Source organism: Sarcophilus harrisii, chromosome 1 (genome assembly GCF_902635505.1).
Source record: "Sarcophilus harrisii chromosome 1, mSarHar1.11, whole genome shotgun sequence".
In the NCBI taxonomy this organism is placed as follows: Eukaryota; Metazoa; Chordata; class Mammalia; order Dasyuromorphia; family Dasyuridae; genus Sarcophilus; species Sarcophilus harrisii.
The window spans coordinates 248046671-248062604 of NC_045426.1; positions in this window are offsets into that span (position 1 = coordinate 248046671).

Genomic DNA, 15934 nt, shown 5'->3' on the forward strand with positions numbered 1-15934 from the left:
ATATTATCATATTATTAATGTTATATATTACATAATGATATTAATAATATTGACATATTATTAAGAAGTTGATTCCATGGATACATTTCATGGAGTCTATGAACACAGATAGAAAAAAATTTATGTGTGTTTATGCACATATTTATATTTACATCTTTAGTTTCCTTTGTAATTGTATGTTTTATTTTTTGCATTCAAAAATATTATTCTGATTTTATATCATAAATCTCACAATGGAGACAAAGGGGTTCCTAACACAGTAAAAAAAAGCTCATATCTCAGAAAGTTTCTTGGAAGTTAGGAAAAGTTTCCCAGAGATTAAGTGACTTTCTTAATACCAAGTGATATGTCAAAATTGGACCTTGAATCCAAGTTATCCTGACTCCAAGCCAGATCTCTAATGACTGAGCCATCTTGCCTCATTATTCACCATTCCCAAAACAGTAGAATTCTAATACATGTGCTTGCCCTTTAGTGGCCTAGAGTTTTCTTGGTACTAGGGAAGGCACAGAACACAAGGAAGATTTGTTTTACATATCCATCTCATTATATACCCTTCCACATATATGTATGCATGTGAATTGGATTTAAAATTAAGTACAGGAGGACTGTGTAAGGTCACCTGTTCTCACTTTCTTCTCCAGAGTCATCTGGGTCCAGTGGCAAGGTATGGATCAAGAAGACTGGAGATGGCCCTGGATGAAATGGAAAACCTTGGCCTTTTTAAGCTAGGGTCTTTAACAAGTCTCAGTTTGACTGAGGCCACACTTATTCAGTGACTAAGGCTAGGTATCAATTCAGGCAAAGAATGTCCTCTTTCACCTAGTCCAAAAATATAAATAAATAAATAAATCTGGGAAAGAAAGACTTTCAGGTTTTTGGCCAAAGCAAAAATGATTACTATTTTACATTCAATCTGAGTCAATCAGGAACCAAACACTAATCAGATGGGGCTTGGTCTAGGACCTGTTGGTGGGCAGTGAGAATCAGATTTGTTTTGGTTTAAGGCATAGTCCTTAAGCAACAAATCTAGCCAGTTAACCCTAAGAATTCTTGGAAGGGTTCCAAAAGAAAAGAAAACAAATGTTTTTAAGAACATCTGTAAGTAAGGGTATGATACCCTATGTGTAGGGGAAGGAAGGAAGGAAGGAAGGAAGGAAGGAAGGAAGGAAGGAAGGAAGGAAGGAAAGAAGGAAAGAAGGAAAGAAGGAAAGAAGGAAGGAAGGAAGGAAGGAAGGAAAGAGTCTTCCAATTGATCAATTCATTTGTGGGTCAGCTCTACTCCCAGAGGTTGTTGTCATTCATTCTTTTTTTTTTTTTTTTTTTTTTTAGGTTTAATGAAGTGTATTTTATAAAAATGGTCCTGTGCTACTATCTTTTACTTTCTCACATGATAAGGTGGTTTTACTCATTACTTTTCCACTGTCATCTCCACTCTGTTACTTATTTTCAGTCCCTCCTATTTATGGGCTGTCCCCCTACTTCCAACAAACATGCCTTTCCCATCCTTCAAAAACTTTCACTTGATCCTTCCATCCCCACGAACTATCTTCCTCTATCTTTTTGTCCCTTTGTAGATAAACTCCTTTTTTTTAAATAACTTTTTATTGACAAAACCCATGCCAGGGTAATTTTTTACAACATTATCCCTTGCACTCACTTCTGTTTCGATTTTTCCCCTCCCTCCCTCCATTCCCTCCCCCAGATGGCAAGCAGTCCTATACAATGTTAAATAGGTTACAGTAGATCTTAGATACAATATATGTGTGCAGAACCAAACAGTTCTCTTGTTCTCAGGGAGAATTGGATTTAGAAGGTATAAATAACCTGGGAAGAAGAACAAAAATGCAAGCAGTTTACATTCATTTCCTAGTGTTCTTTCTTTGGGTGTAGCTGCTTCTGTCCATCCTTGATCAATTGAAACTGAGCTAGATCTTCTCTTTGTCGAAGGAATCCACTTCCATCAGAATACATCCTCATACAGTATCCTTGTTGAGGTATATAATGATCTCCTAGTTCTGTTCATTTCACTCAGCATCAGTTCATGTAAGTCTCGCCAATTTTCTCTGTATTCATCCTGCTGGTCGTTTCTTACAGAACAATAATATTCCATAAGATTCATATACCACAATTTACTCAACCATTCTCCAATTGATGGGAATCCATTCATTTTCCAGCTTCTAGCCACTACAAACAGGGCTGCCATAACATTTTGGCACATACAGGTCCCTTTCCCTTCTTTAGTATCTCTTTGGGGTATAAAACTCAGTAGAAACACTGCTGGATCAAAGGGTATGCACACTTTGATAACTTTTTGAACATACTTCCAAATTGCTCTCCAGAATGGCTGGATGTGTTCACAATTCCACCAACAATGTATCAGTGTCCCTGTTTTCCCACATCCCCTCCAACATTCCACATTATCTTTCCCTGTCATTCTAGCCAATCTGATAGGTGTGTAGTGGTATCTCAGAGTTGCCTTAATTTACATTTCTCTGATAATAGTGATTTGGAATACTCTTTCATATGAATGGTAATAGTTTTAATTTCATCATCTGAAAATTGTCTGTTCATATCGTTTGACCATTTATCAATTGGAGAATGGGTTGATTTCTTATAAATTAGAGTCAATTCTCTATATATTTTGGAAATGAGGCCTTGATCAGAACCTTTAGTTTTGTTTGTAGAAAAACTTTTCAATTTGATATAATCAAAATTTTCTATTTTGTAGTCAATAGTGATTTCTAGTTCTTCTTTGGTCATAAATTCCTTCCTCTTCCACAGGTCTGAGAGGTAAACTATCCTATGCTCTTCCAATTTATTTATAATCTCATTCTTTATGCCCAGATCATGAAACCATTTTGACCTTATCTTGGTGTATAGTGTTAAGTGTGGGTCAATGCCTAGTTTCTGCCATACTAATTTCCAATTTTCCCAGCAATTTTTGTCAAATAATGTATTCTTATCCTGAAAACTGGGGTCTTTGGGTTTGTCAAACACTAGATAATTAAAGTTATTGGTTGTTTTGTCCTTTGAACCTAACCTATTCCATTAATCAACTAGTCTATTTCTTAGCCAATACCAGTTGGTTTTAGTAACTGCTGCTTTATAATATAATTTTAGATCTGGTACAGCTAGGCCACCTTCATTAGATTTTTTTTTCATTAATTCCCTTGAAATTCTTGACCTTTTGTTTTTCCATATGAACTTTGTTGTTATTTTTTCTAGGTCATCAAAATAATTTTTGGGAAGTCTGATTGGTATAGTGCTAAATAAATAGATTAGTTTAGGTAGTATTGTCATCTTTATTATATTTGCTCACCCAATCCAAGAGCATTTAACATTTTTCCTGTTGATTAGATCAGACTTAATTTGTGTGGAAAGTGTTTTATAGTTTTGTTCATAAAGTTTCTGATTTTCCCTTGGCAGATAGATTCCTAAATCAGTAGTTACTTTAAATGGAATTTCTCTTTGTAACCCCCACTCCCTCCCCCAGATGGCAGGATGACCAGTAGATGTTAAATATATTAAAATATAATTAGATACACAATAAGTATATATGACCAAACCGTTATTTTGCTGTACAAAAAGAATTGGACTCTGAAATATTGTACAATTAGCCTGTGAAGTGCCTCGGCCCAAGAGGCAGAGTGTGTGGACCCTGGAAGAAAAGAGATAAGGGCAAGAGAGAGGGGACGTGCAAAATGGAGGCAAGACAAATCCATCTGATCAAGCCTCATTTTAATGGGTGCAATAGTACAGATATATATAGCAGTAGAAAAGAAGGCAGGGTTATTCAAACACAGTACATGGTGGGGGTCCTAGACAAAGGGTTGGTATCCCGCCCAAGGATGAGCTGCTCAGATGTTTCTGGTGGCAGGAAGCTCTATGATGTGATTAGGGGATGCCTAGATATCTGCCTATTCAAAGTTAGGATGTGATTAGGAGATTCCTATTCAGGAAGTCTTTGGTATGATGTGATTAGGAGATTCAACCTATTCAAGGTTGGCCTTATGTGGCTGTAGATCTATTGCCGGCTCCCCACAGTGAAAGAAATCGAAAATGCAAGTGGGCAAAAATATTGGGATTGGGAATTCAATGTAATGGTTTTTAGTCATCTCCCAGAGTTCTTTCACTGGGTGTAGCTGGTTCAGTTCATTACTGCTCCATTGGAACTGATTTGGTTCATCAAAGGATGCTGAGGATGGCCAGGTCCATCAGAATTGATTATCATATAGTATTGTTGTCAAAGTATATGATCTCCTGGCCCTGCTCATTTCACTCAGCATCAGTTCATGTAAGTCTCTCCAGGCCTTTCTGAAATCATCCTGTTGGTCATTTCTTACCAAGCAATAATATTCTTGGAAGAATTCTAAAAGTATCTTAAAAGATAATTATAAGAAAAATGGGGAAAGAAAATGAGGACTTTACAAGAGGGTTTGAAAAATGAAACAAATTATCTGAAGAAAACTTCTTAAAATAGACAGTGAAATGGAAAAATAAATAACTTCTTACAAAATAGATTTAATAAAATGGAAAAAGAAAACAACTTCTTGAAAAACAGAATTGGTGAAATTTTTTTTAAAAATACATTAAAAATCAACTCATTTAAAAATTCAATTGGCCAAATACAAAAGAAGCTAAAAAAAGTAACTGAAGAAAATAATTCACTAAAAATTATAACTGAACAAATGGAAATGAATGACTAAATGAGACATCAAGAATCAGTCAAACAAAAGAAAAAAAATTAAAAAAGAAGAAAATGTAAAATACCTCATTGGAAAAACAACTGACCTGGAAAATAGATTTAGGAGAGATAATCTAAGGATTATGGACTTCCTGAAAATCATGATAATGAAAAGAGACCAGAAATCATCTTTCAGGAAATCAATAAGTAAAACTGCCCTGATATCCTAGAAGCAGCAGGCAAAATAGCAATTGAAAGAAATATTTGATCACTTCCTGAAAGATACCACAAAGTGAAAACTTTAAGGAATAGTTTAACTAAATTTCAGAATTATCAGATCAAAGAAAAACATTGCAATCAGACAAAAAGAAGTAATTAAAATATTGAGAAGCCACAATCAAGTTTATGCAGGACCTAGCAACTTCCACCTTAAAAGACTTAAGGGCTTGAAATCTGGATTTTCTGAAAGGCAAAGGAACTTGGATTGCAGCCAAGGATCAACCATCCAGTTAAATTGAGCATCATTTTTCAGGGAACAAGATGGACATTCAGCACTTCTATGCATCACTAACAAAATCCAACAGCAAGAGTTATGAAAAGAAATTCCATTTAAAATAAGTCAATAATATAAAATATTTGGGAATCTATCTGTCAAGGGAAAGTTAGGAACTACATGAGCAAAACTACAAAACACTTTCCACAAAAATAGTCAGATCCAAACAATTGGAAAAATATTAAATGCTCTTGGATAGGTTGAGTGAATATAATAAAGATGACAATACTCCCTAAACTAATCTATTTATTTAGTGCTATACCAATAAGACTCCCAAAAAAGTATTTTAATGACCTAGAAAAAATAACAACAAAATTCATGTGGAAGAACAAAAGGTCAAGAATTTTAAGGGAACTAATGGAAAAAAAATCAAATGAATATGGCCCAGGTGTACCTGATCTAAAACTATATTATAAAGCAGCAATCACCAAAACCATTTGGTATTGGCTGAGAAATAGACTAGTTGATCAGTGGAATAGGTTAGGTTCACAGGACAAAATAGTCAATAACTATAGCAATGTAGTGTTTGACAAACCCCCAACCCAAACTTTTGGGATAAGAATGCACTATTTGACAAAAACTTCTTGGAAAATTGGAAATTAGTATGACAGAAACAAGGCATTGACCCACATTTAACACCATACACCAAGATAAGATCAAAATGTGTTCATGATCTAGGCATAAAGAATGAGATAAATAAATTAGAACATAGGATAATTTACCTCTCAGACCTGTGGAGGAGGAAGGAATTTGTGACCAAAGAAGAACTAGAGATCATTATTGATCACAAAATAGAAAAATTTCATTATATCAAATTAAAAAGCTTTTGTACAAACAAAACTAATGCAGAGAAGATTAGAAGGGAATCAATAAACTGGGAAAACATCTTTACAATTAAAGGTTCTGATAAAGGCCTCATTTCCAAAATATATAGAGAATTGACTCAAATTTATAAGAAATCAAGCCATTCTCCAGTTGATAAATGGTCAAAAGATATGAACAGACAATTTTCAGGTGATCAAATTGAAACTATTTCTACTCATATGAAAAGGTTTTCCAAATCATTATTGATCAGAAAAATGCAGATTAAGACAGCTCTGAAATACTACCACACATTTTTCAGATTGACTAAGAGGACAGGAAAAGATAGTGATGAATGTTGGATGGGATGTGGAGAAACTGGGACATTGATGCATTATTGGTGGAGTTGTGAATGGATCAATCCATTCTGGAAAGCAATTTTGAACTATGCTCAAAAAGTTGTCAAACTGTGCATATCCTTTGATCCAGCAGTGTTACTAATGGGCTTATATCCCAAAGAGACATTAAAGAAGGGAAAGGGACCTGTATGTGCCAAAATGTTTGTGGCAGCCTAGTTTGTACTGGCTAGAAACTGGAAATTGAATGGCTGCCCATCAATTGGAGAATGTCTGGGTTAATTGTGGTATATGAATGTTATGGAATATTATTGTTCTGTAAGAAATGACCAGTAGGATGAATACAGAGAAGCCTGGAGAGAGTTACATGAACTGATGCTAAGTGAAATGAACAGAACCAGGAGATCATTATACACTTCAACAACAATACTATTATGGGGATCAATTCTGATGGAAGTGGCTATCTTCAACAATGAGAGGATCCAAATCAGTTCCAATTGAACAGTAATGAACAGAACCAGTTACACCCAGAGAAAGAACATTGGGAAAGGAGTGTGGACCACAACATAGCATCTACATTCTTTCTATTATTGTTTGCTTGCATTTTTGTTTTTCTTTCCAGGTTATTTTTACTTTCTTTCTAAATCCAATTTTTCTTGTGCAGCAAGACAACTGTATAAATATGTGTATATATATATGTATATATATATATAGTATTTAACATATACTTTAACATATTTGACATTTATGGGACTACCTGATATCTAGGGTAGGGGGTGAAAAGAAGGAGGAGAAAAGTTGGAACAGAAGTATTTGCAAGGGTCAATTTTGAAAAATTACCCATGCAAATGTTTTGTCAATAAAAAGGTATAATAAGAAAAGAAAAAAAAAGAAATAGACCACAAAATTGTAATAATGGGGGATCTCAATCTTGCTCTTTCAGAACTAGATAAATCAAACCACAAAATAAATAAGAAAGAAGTTTAGGATATAAATAGAACATTAGAAAAGGTATGATATATATACATATATTGTATTTAACTTATATTTTAACATATTTAACATGTATTGGTCAACCTGCCATCTGGGGAAAAGGCTGGGGGGAAGGAGGGCAAAATTGGAACAAAAGGTTTTGCAATTGTCAATGCTGAAAAATTACCCATGCATATATCTTGTAAATAAAAAGTTATAATTTAAAAAAAAAGAAAAGAAAAGCTATAATATATATTTGGAGAAAATTGAATGGAAATAGAAAGGAGTATACTTTTTTCCTCAATGGTTCATGAAACATATATAATAATTGATCATATATTTGGGCATAGAAACCCCTCAAAATTAAATGCAGAAAGGCAGATATGGTAAATGTATCCCTTTTCAGATCATGATGCAGTAAGAATCATATGTAATAAAGAGCCCCAGAAAAAATAGATAAAAAAATTAATTGGAACCTAAAGAATCTGATAGTGAAGAATGAATGGTTGAAACAACAAATCATAGACACAATCAATAATTTCATCCAAGAGAATAACAATAATGAGATAACATACCAAAATTTATGGGATGCAGCCAAAGCAGTTCTTAGGAGATTTATCTCTCTAGAAGCTTACTTGCATAAAACAGAGAAAAGAGAGTATCAATGAATTAGCCATGCAACTAAAAAAGCTAGAAAAAGAACAAATAAAAAAGTCCCAAATAAATACCAAACTTGAAATTCTGAAAATAAAAGGGGAGACTAAAAATTTGAAAGTTAAAAAAGAAACTATTGAACTAATACACAAAACTAAGTTGGTTTTTATGAAAAAACCAACAAAATAGATAAACCTTTAGTTAATTTGATCAGAAAAAGGAAAGAAGAAAATCAAATTGTTAGTATAAAAAATGAATCAGATGAACTTTCCACTAATGAAGAAGAAAGTGGTGCAATAATTAGGAACTATTTTGCCCAACTGTATACCAAAAATATGATAATCTAAGTGAAATGAATGAATATTTACAAAAATATAGATTGCCCAGATTAAGAGGAGGAAACAAATTAAATAGTCTATTTAAGGGAAAAAAAATGAACAAACTATTAATTAGCTCCCTAAGAAAAAATCTCCAGGGACAGATGGATTTATATGTGAATTCTATGAAACATTTAAAAGAACAATTAATTTCAATATTATGCAAACTCTTTGGGAAAATAGGGAAAGAAGGAATCCTACCAAATTCTTTTTATGACATAGACATGGTACTGATATCTAAACTAGGTAGGGTCAAAACAGAGAAAGAAAATTATATACCAAGTTCCCTAAAGAATATTGATGCAAAACTCTTAAATAGAATATTAATAAAGAGATTACAGCAAATTATCCCCAAGATAATACACTATGAGCAGGTAGAATTTGTACCCAAAATGAAAAGCTGGTTCATTACAACAAAAACCATTAGTATAATTAACATATCAATAACCAAACTAACAAAATTCATATGATTATCTCAATAGATGCAGAAAAAGCATTTTACAAAATACAACAACCATTCCTATTAGAAATACCAGAGAGTATAGAAATGAAGTTTTCCTTAAAATGAACAGTAGCATCTATTTAAAATCATCACCAAGCATCATATGCAATGAGAACAAACTGTAACCATATTAAAGCTATCAGCAAGCATCAGATGTAATGGGGATAAACTAGAACCATTTCCAATAAGTTCAGGGCTGGAAAATGCTTGCTCACTATCACCATTACTATTCAACATTGTATTAGATATTTTAGTTTTGGCAATAAGAGAAGAAAAAGAGATTAAAGGAATTAGAACAGATAAGGAAAAAACCAAATTATCACTCTTTGTAGATGATATGATGGTATATTTAGGGAACCCTAGAAAATGAACTAAAAAAATACTAGAAACAATTCACAACTTTAGCAAAGTTGCAGGATACAGTATAGGCTGAGCTATTATAATAAAAATGACACATTATGTATATTAATTTACTTATTCAGTGCCATATCAATTAAATTCCAAAAATTACTAGACAGAGCTAGAAAATATATTAACAAAATTAATCTGGGAGAACAAAAAGTCAAGAATTTCAAGGGAATTAATGAAACAAAATGCAAATGAAGATGGCCTAGCTATCCCAGACATAAAACTATATCATAACAGTGGTAATCAAAACCATTTGGTACTGGCTAAGAAAGAGAGCAGTCCCATCGGTGGAATAAATTAAGTACACATGACAAAATAGTCAATGACTGTAGTAACTTAGTATTTGACAAATCCAAAGATCTCAGCTTTGGGGATAAGAACTCACTATTTGACAGAAACTTCTGGGAAAATTAAAAACTAGTATGACAGAAACTAGGCTATGTCCCACACCTGACACCCTATATCAAGATAAGATCTCAGTGGGTTTGTGATTTAGGCATGAAGAGTGCTATTATAAGCAAATTAAAAGAACTGTGGAAAAGGAAGGAATTTATGGCTGAAGAAGAACAGGAGTACATGATTGAATGAAAAATGGATAATTTTGATTATATTAAGTTTAAAAGTTTTTGTACAAACAAAACTAAAGCAGACAAAATTAGAAGGGAAAGCAATAAACTGGGGGAAAATTACATTCAGGGGTTCTGATAAAGGATCATTCTAAAATATATAGAGAATTGACTCAAATTTATAAGAATTCAAGCCATTCTCCAATTGATAAATGGTAAAAAGATATGAATAGACAATTTTCAGATGAAGAAATTAAAACTATTTCCAGTCATATGGAAAGTTGCACTAAATCATTATCTATCAGAGAAATACAAATTAAGACAACTCTGAGGTACCTTTACTCATTTCTCAGATTGGCTAAAATGACACTATGTCCAAAGGTCAATCAAACTGTGCATATCCTTTGATCCAATAGTGTTTCTACTGGGCTTGTATCCTAAAAAGATCATAAAAGAGGGAAAGGGACCCAAATGTGTAAAAATGTTTATGGTGGCCTTTTTTGTAATGGCAAAAAATTGGGAATTTAGTGAATATCTATCAGTTGGAGAATGGCTAAACAAGTTATGGTATATGAATGTTATAGATTATTATTATTCTATAAGAAATGATCAGCAGGATGATTTCAGAGAAGCCTAGAGTCATTTACATGAACTGAAGCTAAGTGAGCAGAACCAAGAAGTCGTTGTCCATGGCAATAGCAAGATTATATGAAGATCAGTTCTGATGAACATGGCTCTCATTAACAATAAGCTGATTCAGACCAGTTCCAATGATCTTGTGAAGAAGAGAATCATCTTCACTCAGAGAGAGGACTGTGGGAACTGATTGTGGATCACAATATAGCATTTTCACTCTTTTTGTTGTTTGCTTGCATTTTGTTTCCTTTCTCATTTTTTTTCCCTTTTTGATGTGATTTTTCAGGAGCAGCATGATATTTTTGGATATATGTATAGAAGGAACTGCACATGTTAAACATATATTGGATCTTTTTTGAATTGGGGGAAGGGGTAATGAAAGGGATGGAAAAAATAGAACACAGAGTTTTATAGGTGCAAATGTCAGAATTTATCCATGTATATATATTTTTAAGATAAAAAGTTTTAAAAAAGAAAAAATCTAAATAGAATAAAATCTTTACAATATTCTAACATTTGAGCAGTTAGGTGGCATACTGCATAGAGTACAAATCAAGAATCCCCAAATCTTTCCTTATTCACTAGTATAACCTTGAACAAGTCACTTAAACTCTGTGCTTCAAGTTTCTTATTTATAACATGGGTAAGGGTTAGTACCCATATCCCAAGGTTGTTATGAGGAAAAAGTGAGATAATATTTCTAAACCACTTTGAAAATCTTTAAATATTAAATTAGCTATTAGTATTTGGATAGATAAGTGGGCCTTTTTTCTTCCTTTCATCACACAATTGTATATAATTATATATGTAAACATTATTCTTATTAATGAAATAATAGACCTACATGCTGTATGTTTTGGTTTCAAAAAAGAAACAAAATTGATCTCATTGGTACAATAGGTCATTGTGGTTCTTAAGTAAATCTACACTTAGAAATAAGATGAGAATGACATTGAAGGGTGAGAATTACCATTTGTGGATTGGAAAAGTGTGAATTAGTCATTACCTACTACAATAAATGTTTAGAACTTATACACTACTTTTTTCTGTTCTTGGTATTTCCAAACGCAAATTAATCAGCATCTTGTCAATTATGGAGTCAATTCATTGAAAAAAGAAAAAGTAAAAAATGCAAACGTAGATTTGGATATATAAATCTTTGTTAAAGAAATAAATTTCATAATTGAATAATAGTTAAAGAAACATAAGCAGTAAAAGTCATCTGTTGCTTGGTTGGTTGTATTTTGAGAATGGGAAATGTACAATATATTTTTCACAAACACTCTAACTAAAAACAATTTTGCTTTCAAACTGAATATATAAGAGAGTAGTAGCCAAGAAGTGTTCAAGTCTCAAAAGATAAAATAAATGTCCCTTGATTTCCCTGTGGTTTACTTTGCTTAACTACAAGTTCAAAAACTCATGGGAATACAGACCCAGTAGAGACTCTGCTAGATTAAAGGGTATGCACAACTTTATAGCCCTTTGTGCATAGTTCAAGATTTGCTCTACAGAATGTTTGGACTATTTCACAACTCCACCAATAATATATTAGTTTTCCAATTTTGATTTTGAATACATATGACTACTTCAAAAGATTCATTGTTCACACTGGTCAGGGTCTAGCTTTATGGGTTGTCTATTTAATTGTGTATTATATAGATTATTTATTTAAATTTTTATGTTGATACTTAGGCCAAAATCTTTATAATTCTTCTTTGTCTTACTTATGAGACCTTGATATGGGACTAAATTACATGTAAGCCATTCAGACAGAACATTATTAAGACAACTTTAATATCTCATACTAGCATCTTACACAATTTTAATATATAGGAGAGACCTTGTTATAAGAAAGTCTTTTTAGTATTGTTTTGTTTTGGCTTTTAATATGGGTTTAAAATAACTAACAGAAAAGAAATATAGTGAGATTTCTCATTCCCTACACTTTTTAGTCAATTATATGTTGAGAGACTTAGCATCTGCTCTAGAATATGACTTGTTGGCTAAAATGACAGGAAAAAATAAATGATAAATGTTGGAGAAGATGTGGGAAAACTGGGACACTTTATATATTTCAGGATGTCTTCTTGTTGCTATGGGATGATTACCTCATTAAAATAAATAAACAGACAAATAAGTAAATTATTTTTCACTGAGCTTTTGTATTTTCCCTTCCATTTGTCCAAGTATACATTTTACCATTTTTTTCCCCCTTTAGTGATGTTTTGTGCCTTTCTTTCCATTTCACCAATTTTACTTTTTAAGGCATTTGTCTCCTTGTTGGCTTTTTGTTCCTCTTTTAACACTTGGACTACTCTAGGTTTAAGATGTTATTTTATTCAGTATTGTGTCTTCTTTACTAAGCTGTTGATTCATTTTTTTTTCATGATTTTCTTGCATCACTTTAATTTCTCTTCCCAGTTTTTCCTCTACCTCTCTTACTTGATATTCAAAATCCTTTTTAACATCTATGGTTAAATTGAGACAAATTCAGATTTTTTTTGGGGGGAAAGAAGAATCTTTCAATATAGGCTTTCTGACTTTGTTATTTTCTTTTGAGTAAATTTTTTGATCTTCCTTGTCACTACAATAACTTTCTTTTGTCAGATTTCTTTTTCTGTTGTTTATTCACTTCCTTAGAGTATTATTTACTTTTTTACCTCTTTGTTTAAAATAAGACTTTGCTTTCAGGGTGGAAGGTGCACTGCCTAAAGGAGTTGTGTTGAACTATTTTCAGAGATAATTATATATTTTCAATTCTTCAAACTTATAATATCTAAAGAGTTTACTATTTTCCTGGCCTGGGCTCTGGTCTATGAGTAATGATAAGCACTCTTTTGTATCTTGGAACTGTGAAGAAGATCCTTTCCCTAATGTTACCACTAGTTCTAGTTTGTTAGTGTTCCTCCTTGCCCAAGGACGGCCACCCAAGACTATGCCCCAGATCCAAATGTGGGCAAAGCAACAAAGTCTTGCTTCATTCTAGCAAAGACTTTGTAATGTCCTTTGACCAATTGGTCAAGCTCCTTGCTGTCTAAAGGATGAAAGTTACTTCCACTGCTGATCCAAGTCTGTTCTTGGTTTGCTATGGCCCCTTCTGCACTTGTGTAGCTTGAATGGGATTGTGCTCCATTCTCACCTTGCCTAAACAGTCCTTTCCTGCCAATCTTCTAAGTTGTATTGGACTAGTAAATGTTTTAACTACTTCTTTTTGTGGATTCTGCCACTCTAGACTTTGTTTAGAGTCATTATTTAAAGATATTTGGATCTGTGGCTTTTTGTTCCTTTCCTCTTGGCTCTACTTTCCCCATTCCCATTCCTTAAATGCCATTTATATTTACTCCAGCATTACGATGTAGTATTAGATTTGAGCATTCAGATATGGTTGTTCCAAATATCTTGATGATATAGCTTTTACTATATCATTCTTTGCAGATCTTTCTTCTTCTTCTTCTTCTTCTTCTTCTTTTTTTGACACGTTTCTTGTCTTTATAGTTTCATCCTAGATTCTCTTGGGATGATTATTTTGTTAGGTCACACAGTGAGGTTTTGTTTTTTTTCTTTTCCTTCCATTGCTTCTTGCTTCTTTAGGAAGTGATATTACTCATAATCACCCTCACATTATATTCTACAATGTTTACAAATTCATTCTATATTCTAAACTATGTTGTCCTTGCCTGCCTTATCTCTCTCCTTGACAAATAAATTGAGCAATTTCTACAGACTAACATGTTTTTAAGGCTTCTTTAGTTTAGTTTTGTTTTTTGTTTTTTGTTTTTTTACAAGGACTATATGAGAAGCACTGAAGTATGTTGGAAAGAGTATTGTACCTGGAGTAAGAAAAAATTGAGATCAAATTATTCCTCTGTTTATTATTTTTGTGATTTTTGCATAAATCACTTAACCACTCTGTGTCTCAATATGTCCATAAGTTTTAAAAAATACTTTCAATAATCCCGTCTAACTCTAACTGTAAGATCTTATGAAACTTCTATAAAAATTGCTATAATTGGTCTCCTTTACTCCATACATTTTCAGTATCAACAACTTGTTTAAATGTGTAACTTTAGAGTTACTCTAATTATCCATTTTAATTTTTCTCATTTTTACTCTTTCTTATAATTTTGTATAAATTTTCATCTGGAGATACTTTAATTATGCACTTTAGTTTTTCCTATTTTTATAGTTTAGTATAAATTTTCATCTGTGGTTCTTTTTTAGAAATTGGTGGTCCAACTATACATTGAAAACTGATTAAAAAATAACAATTCCTAAATAAGTAATTGCCTGCTTCTTAAAGGATAATTGGTTTCATGTTGCTGATAGTTCCTGTCATAATTAATGCTTCTTAATTCTTTTCTCAAAAAAAGATTTATATATGAAAATGTATAGTCTTTAAATTTTTGTTCTGTTTCATTCCTTATCTTTGAATTACATTTTCCAAAATCTTTTTTTCACTACTCTCTCATGTTCACCTTGCACTGAAATCATTGAATGTCACTATGCATTTTATGTTGATTTACAGGTCCTTAACAAATTCTTTGAAGGATTTCTCTACCTCTTCATCTTTGACAACAGATATTCATTCATAGACTGCTATATTCTGGGTGCTGTATTTTTAAATAGTAACCATGAGCTCTTCAATATGGAAAACAGTATGTCTGAATAATGTCCCTTGTTGCCTTTGGATACATGTTTAAAAAAAAAAAAACTTTTTCAACTTCTTTATTCGTCTCTTCAAAGAAAAGCTGAGCCAGCTTTTCAATTAGCTGTTAATTCTTTTTATCTTCTTGTGTTGTGAATAGGGAAAATATCAAAATTGATACACTTATTTAATTCATTCCCACTAGAACTATCACTATTCTTTGATAACACATTGAACATACATTTTCCATCAATAACAAAATCATTATTTATAAATAGTTTAAAAATCTAAAAACTCTTATTTTTACCATGGTTATTCATTTTTTTTCTACCATTCTGCTACAATTGCTATACATGTAGAAGGGGCCTCAGGAGATAGTGGGCCATTTAAAATTTTTCTTAGTTGTATGAGTTGCTATAACCAAAGTCTTCATTATCAAGTTGCCACCTTACTAGAAATGAGCTTCACTATATTTATCCATACTGTTCCTTAGAAAGTAGAATCAATTGCTAAATATCACGTGAGAATTTCCACAATACTTGTATAGTTTTTCATAACCCAGTACTATTTCTATGACAAAAAGAAGGATCATTGTAATAAAATTAATCCTAATAACATAACTATATAAGTACCTTCCATTTATATGAGATTTCACAGTTACATAGCATTATCATTTTCATTATTTCAATAGATTTCCAAACAATCCCATAAGTTTTCAAAACTTACATTTGCCAATTTTATGGGTAAAGAAACTAAAGATCAGATAGTTTAAGT